Raw genomic sequence first — 6,743 nt, forward strand, 5'->3', positions numbered from 1 at the left:
CCTTGCACACCCAGGAGGAAGAAGGCAAACTATTCCACCTACATCTACAGATGCCTTAAAGAGGTTAGTTTATAACCACCGTATGTAGTGGTGAGCAGGCTACCTCTCCAGTATCCTCCTGCCACAGAAGCTTAATGACGGCTCTCGTCTCTAGGCTGGTTCCATTGCGGTAAAACCTACATCCCGGGAGCTGTTCGAGGTCGTGGCTTCTGAAGCGGCTCGCCTGTCTCTCTACAATAAGAGGCGAGCCATCACCAGCCGAGAGATCCACGCCGCCATGAGGCTGTTGCACAAAGCCAAGCACGCCGGGAGCGTGGACGCGTAACCCAGTTTCTGTTTCCAGGGCTGTCTTCGTCTGTGACTATTTTAATGTAAATATTTGAAATAAAGTAACATTTTAAAAAAACGTTTGACAGTCCCCTGTCTTGTCTGGGTGGGTGGGGGTTTAATGCATGCTGCTCGGATTAGATGACAGTGCTGCTGGTTTGTAGAACTTTGTGTGGAGTTTGGAAACTAATCTGATCCTGTGTGGATACGTGCCTTAACGGCGACGCAAGGACTCGAGCCTCTCGAAGTAAATTCGAAAGCTTTGGCGTGTGTAGGGGAAATAATCGGTCTTTTTGCTCCTGTACTCTCTGGTTTTTTTTTTCCCTCCCGCCGGTGCTACATTCTTAGCTTATTCGGAAGGTTTAACGTCTTGATCGACAGCTGTCTGTGTTTACCAGCTCCACCGTTTAAAACTGGAGGGGGATCCTAGCTAATGGTGCATTACACCCAATTGGAAATGTGTGTGTCTCTCTCTCTCTCCCCGCCCCCCAAAGTGGAACGCTTTTCAGTTACGAAACTGGATAACTAAGAAATATTTGAATTGCTCCACTTGCCAAGACATATTTGCCGCCATGAGGCTGTTTCACAAAGCCAAGCGCTTTGCAATCATTTGCATATTTGCAATCGTGAGAAGCTACTGGGGCGGTGAGAGCAGGTGTGGTGCTCTGAGAATTCAGCAGGTGGAGGCCTTGGTCCGCGAAACGCGAAGATGGGAACCGAAGAGGGGATATCTGCTAATGAGAACAAGGCAATTCATAATCCGTACTTGTATCTTGGCAGTGTCTTTTTGGAGTTCAGACTTCAGGCTGTATATACTGTAAACGAAAACATTGTAATCCGTTTCTTAGCTTATTTTCATGATTATGCTGGTGCCTGGGAAATATGTGGTAACATTCACATATCACATTGTGGTATTTCGTTTGTGCGAAAACGAAATACCCGACGGGAGTATTATTGAATTTGGCAGGCCAGATCGGTGCTTGACTTCGCTGGCGTTACTGTATCAAAACCCTATTGAATTTTTGGTTGTTGAAAGTAAAATTCAATTGGGTTTTAGGATTTACCGTTTTAGCGTGAAACGTCGCTCAGGAGGTCATTTAAAAGAGGTGCAAAACGGTGTTAATAGTCAAGGTTTGTTAGGAGATCCGCAGGGAAGGGTCTCTGAACAATTGTACTGCAGCGATGTCTCCTTTTTTCCTATCTGCGTTGACGGGTTCTTTCATTCTTTCACTAGTGTATCTTCCTGGATTTGAACCTTGCTTCCCATGCAAAGCAATAAACTGACCTCCCACAGTCCAGAAACATACTGGAAGGTTAATACACTTTCTATGAAAGTTGACCCTGGTGTCATTGTGTGTCTCTGCCCTGCAATGGACTGACATCCTGTATATCCTGCCTTGAGCCCATTGCTTGCTGGGGTAGGCCCTGGCTCCCCTGCGACCCTGAATTGGAAGAAATGGTTAGAATATGAATGAATGAATAATCTATATTATGTTTTTAATATATATGGTAATATAAGTTGTTTTTCTTCTTGATGTTATATATCTGAAAAGGCTGCATTTTGAAAACAATTTGTCAGCTGTACCTTATGTACTGTTCTAATGTGCTTTAAAACTAAACTAATCCTATATCAACCTCCAGTTTTACATTTTGACATGTGAAAGACAAGTGCAGCGGAATTATGAAGTAGGAAGGTTCTTCAAAACACTCACATTCAATGATGGAAACTGATTTTAATGCATTTCTTAAATAAAGAACAGATATGTGTAGATTTCATTCATGTATAAAGTACATTGCTGCAAGAAATGTTACTAAATAATAATACAATATTATAGTACAGGTATGGCATACGTACAAGATACATAAATGTGCACATATTTAGAGGCATTACAACAGTTATTACTCACCTGAGCATTATGTGCATAATGCCTCAGACATACTGTATGTAAGAAGGATGTCTCTAACACATGCACACATTATGTACTTATCGGTATGTAACCCAAAAACCAGGAAGATAAAATCAAGACTCAAAAGCTGCAAACAAATGTCATCTTTCTTACAGTAGAAGAATTAGAATTGACAGTGTTTCACAGTGTTTCCAGCTGTAAAGAAAACATTTTGCATACTTACTGTACGAAAAACAAAATTGAGAATTACAGACCAGACTTGGTGCAATGAACTGTGTAGCGTGATTCTGTTGTAGGTTTCGAAGCGCGTGAATAAAGGCATGACCACTGTCGATTTGGATTTTATTTGCCTCAAAATATAGCGTTTGCGTTTTCTGCCTCAGAGCCACCGTAGTATCAGACCTTCAGCAGGCAATACAGAAGTTATTACAAGTGTCATAGAAGGGTAGGCATTTAATTCTTGTCTAAATCAGTGTAATGTTAATATTTTACGTTTCTGTTTAATAAATTATAATGACATACGCATCATGAATTCATGTATTTGCTTTAATAGATTAAAAACTTCGATGCGTGCTAAACTGAAATCTCTAATCTATGGGATGTGGTAAGGGTTTCTTCTGGCGTTTTTTTCTGTTTAAATACAATGTACTGTAACATTACAATGTGCGTTTGAATGTCTAACGTCAGTTAGTCGGACCTCAGCCGGGGGGCAACTGATTTTTTTTTTTCAGTACCGTTCTTTTGTTGATGAGCATTGTGATGTTTACAAGTGATTGCAAAAACAACAAAAATAGCTCCTGGTCCTTATTTAAAAGGAACCACGTGACGAAGAAATGACAGCGGATCACAAACCTGAGAACTGTACAGTACATCACTTGGGGTGTAGTAGACAGAAGCTACAGTGCCTGTTGCAACATAAGCATCCTTTTCGGAGAGGATTCGCCTGTTGATGCAGACGCCAGCCCATGTGCGTGGAGCAGCTGTACTGTTGTGTATCTTTGAAGAGAAGAAGAAATGCGGCCGATCTCTTTTGGAGCAGGAATGAATAGTGCGCAGGATGGACGCAGCTCGCTCTTCAGCGACTAGACACAGCCCTAACCTCTGCTTGGATCAGACACTCCCCCGACTCGGATGCGAATGTCTCCTGGAGCTGCTTCGCATAATTGCAGGTGTGTGCACGCGTAGTTTGTTCATTTATTAGTTTTTTTACTCTTTAAATCAGGACAATTTTGTTGGAATATTTTTGGTTATATTTTTGGATTTTCCCGTGTTTTATATTCCATTGTGATAGAAAGAGACTAACGACTACACTTTTGCTACACATGAATATCGCAGGTGAAAAAAGCTAGTTGATTCCAGCTATCGTTAGGGTGCCTTGTAGTGGTGTGTTGTGCTGTGATATTGTTCCACACATTTACACCCTTCTACAGGTATGTATAAAATTAACATCCCATTGTAAGGTACTCAGTGACACTGTAAGAAAACCAACGACAAAACGTCAACACTAGAGGTGCTTTTAGAGTTGTACGATACAGTATGTTGTAAAACTATCACAGGTTGTATGGAGACGAGTGCTGTTAATACTAGTAGTGTGAAGCACGTTAGAAAATGTAAATTTGTATATATTATATAAAATATTATATATATTTAAATGTATATTTTTATAAAATATATTTATAAACAGTCAGAAAATATAATTTTAAAATACATTTTGTTTTTGTTGCAATCATTCTTTGAACTTTTATAGTACGTATCTGAACTTATCTGAAGACGCTGGTAATGACAAAAATATGTCTAAGTTAACGTTTTACACAACACCGATTGATTTCAGCACAACAAAGTCAACAAAGGTTTAAAAACGGGGGTTAAAAATAAAATACTAAATAATCTGTAATGTCAAAGGAAAAATGATGGAGTTAATTCGGTAAAAAAAAACTACAGAACGGCTCTTAAGGACTATGTCAATTTAACTGGTTTTTATAATTATTTTGTCACCATGGAAACTGATTCTACGTGGACTTCAGGATAAATTCATTTAGAAAGCTGCATAGTTTGCAGGCTGTAATTCCTTTATTCTGATTGGGTTCTCATTGCAGTTCAAATACAACAATATTATAATCAGGAGTAATCGTTTTCAGTAAGGAAAGTTGAATGTTAAAGCCTTAATACTGTATACAGTAACTTGATGTGTCGTGCTGATGTGCAGTGTCTTTTATAGAGTGGTTTAAACTGTTGGTTTATGACTTGCTGTTGACATTACTGTTTGACACTTCTTTTCTTTATTTGGATTGTCTTTCACTCAAATGTTACTGGTTCTGGTATGTGGGTTTGTCACACAATTATGAGGTATAAATAAAAACGATAAATCTGAGCAAACCTCATTCAATAATTTAGTGTCTTTAGTGTTAATATTGTTACCCCATGTATAATGATCTACAATGGCTACCAAATGCATTCACCTCCTTTTTTATTTATTGTGTTACAATATGGAATCATGATGGATTTAATTGGGACTTTGTGCATTTGATCAACACGAAACACCATCATGTCAAAGACAAACTACAGAATACAAATGCTCACACCTGAAGAAGGCTCCACGGCTGAAACGTTGTGTTTTCTTTCTTCTCTTTTTCAGCATGGAATAAACCTACAGGTATTACTTGTTCCAGTATATATTATTGTGTACACATATACATAGAAAGATCTAAATATATATCTTATTGCACCTTAAGAAACATCAATACATATCGAGCATTTATCATAATAGCTTCTGTTCATCAACCGTAAATTTTTCATATTGTCGTTCTGATAAACCTACGCGAGGCCAAGCTGTAGAATTTTGTTTTGATTTGTGTCAGTCTATGGCAAAAAATCCCAGTTTAATACATTATGATTCCATATATTATTTTCACAACAAAAAGTGAAAGCGAAAACGTCCAATGGGGGGTGAATACTTTTGATAGCCACTGTATGTATTAAAAGGTTGAACTCTGGTGTCCGTGTTTTAGTGGAGGTTGAATTCCTTTGTACAAAATTTTACCATTTAAATGATTAAAAATAATTTGTTTCAGGGTGTTTCAGACTATAGGCCTCTTTTAACCCTGTAGAAAAAATGTAAACAGTGCAGTACATGTATTCATAACATTGTGCAGGATATTGTCATAATGGCAAAACATAAGATTTTTCTGGTAACTGTTTTCTGTATTGTCAAACGTGATCATAAAAGATGCACTTCTTATCAAGCAAAAACAGTATATTTTTGTTCTTGATAAGTTGACTGGCATTCTGTATAAAATACATTAGTTATGCAGAGACTGTAGTTTGGCAGTTAGGAGACACATCTAAAATAAGCAAGAAAGGCACAATATTTATGAGCCAAGGCAAATCAAATAAAATGTACTGTTGTTAATTGGTTGCTATAGGAACTCTTGTATTCAGGAACATATGAGCTTTTTTTTTAAACAGCTCAGTAAAGGCACATCTCATTTCAACTTGTTGGTTTTGCTGAAGTTCAGGTGTCGCTGTTACAGAAGAAGGTGAAATTGGACTGAATTAAAATAAAAATGTAATTTGGCTGGTCTTGCCTTTTTATTCCACGCACTTGGTAATACATGTGCTAAGTATGAATCATTCCCTGGGCAGGCATATAGAAAAGTACCTCCAACAGCCACCCTGGGTCAGCATCAAAGCTTTGTTGGAAATACTTGATGCTTGATCTTGCGGGTGGTGATTTCTTGTATAATTTTATGCCTTGAAAACTGTTACAACAAGAATTCGGTTATGTTATGTTTTATTTCTGGGAAAAAAAAAATTAAATTATACAAAAAGTCTCTGAAATCTGACATAGCAAAGCTTTACCCCCTACTCCCCCCAGTTAAATATGTCATGCAACAGATTTTTACTGGAGAAGAGCTTTTTCTTATACCTCTGTTCCAGATCTCACATGTGCTTTGCCGGTTACTGTTGAACATTTGTTTGAAACAGTACAGTACGTGTTTCCCTGATATCAAGAGCACACAACTCCAGCCCTAGAGGACTACAATCCAGCAGGGTGATGTGTGGGTCTCTTATTTTTATCTCCATGAATTCGGGAACTAGGGAAGCATGTTAAGCCAATAATCAGATTACAGATGTAGTTAGGAGTTTGAGTCAAATGAAAACCTACAGACACTTCAGGACTGGATTTGTGTCTCCCTGACCTACAGTAACCTGTTTTTAGTTACACGTTTAGCTGAGCCACTGTGACATTTGTACATGTGACTATGTATCACTAACTGGAGCTTATCTTCTCTTCTTGTCTTCTTGTAGCTCATCTTCATTTTTTGCTTTGATGATGACTTCATTTTAATGTTAGAAACTCCAGAAAAGTTAATAGAATCTTAAAATCTACCACATTTCACTCCTTTATCCTTATTTTTTTTCCTGGCCTCTTTGTGCATTTTTTGCACTTCTGTTGTCGTAAAATGCCTTTATAAATTGCTCTAAGAAGGCTCTTTCCACCAGAAAAGT

Source organism: Atractosteus spatula, chromosome 4 (genome assembly GCF_055471065.1).
Source record: "Atractosteus spatula isolate fAtrSpa1 chromosome 4, fAtrSpa1.hap1, whole genome shotgun sequence".
NCBI classification, from domain to species: Eukaryota; Metazoa; Chordata; class Actinopteri; order Semionotiformes; family Lepisosteidae; genus Atractosteus; species Atractosteus spatula.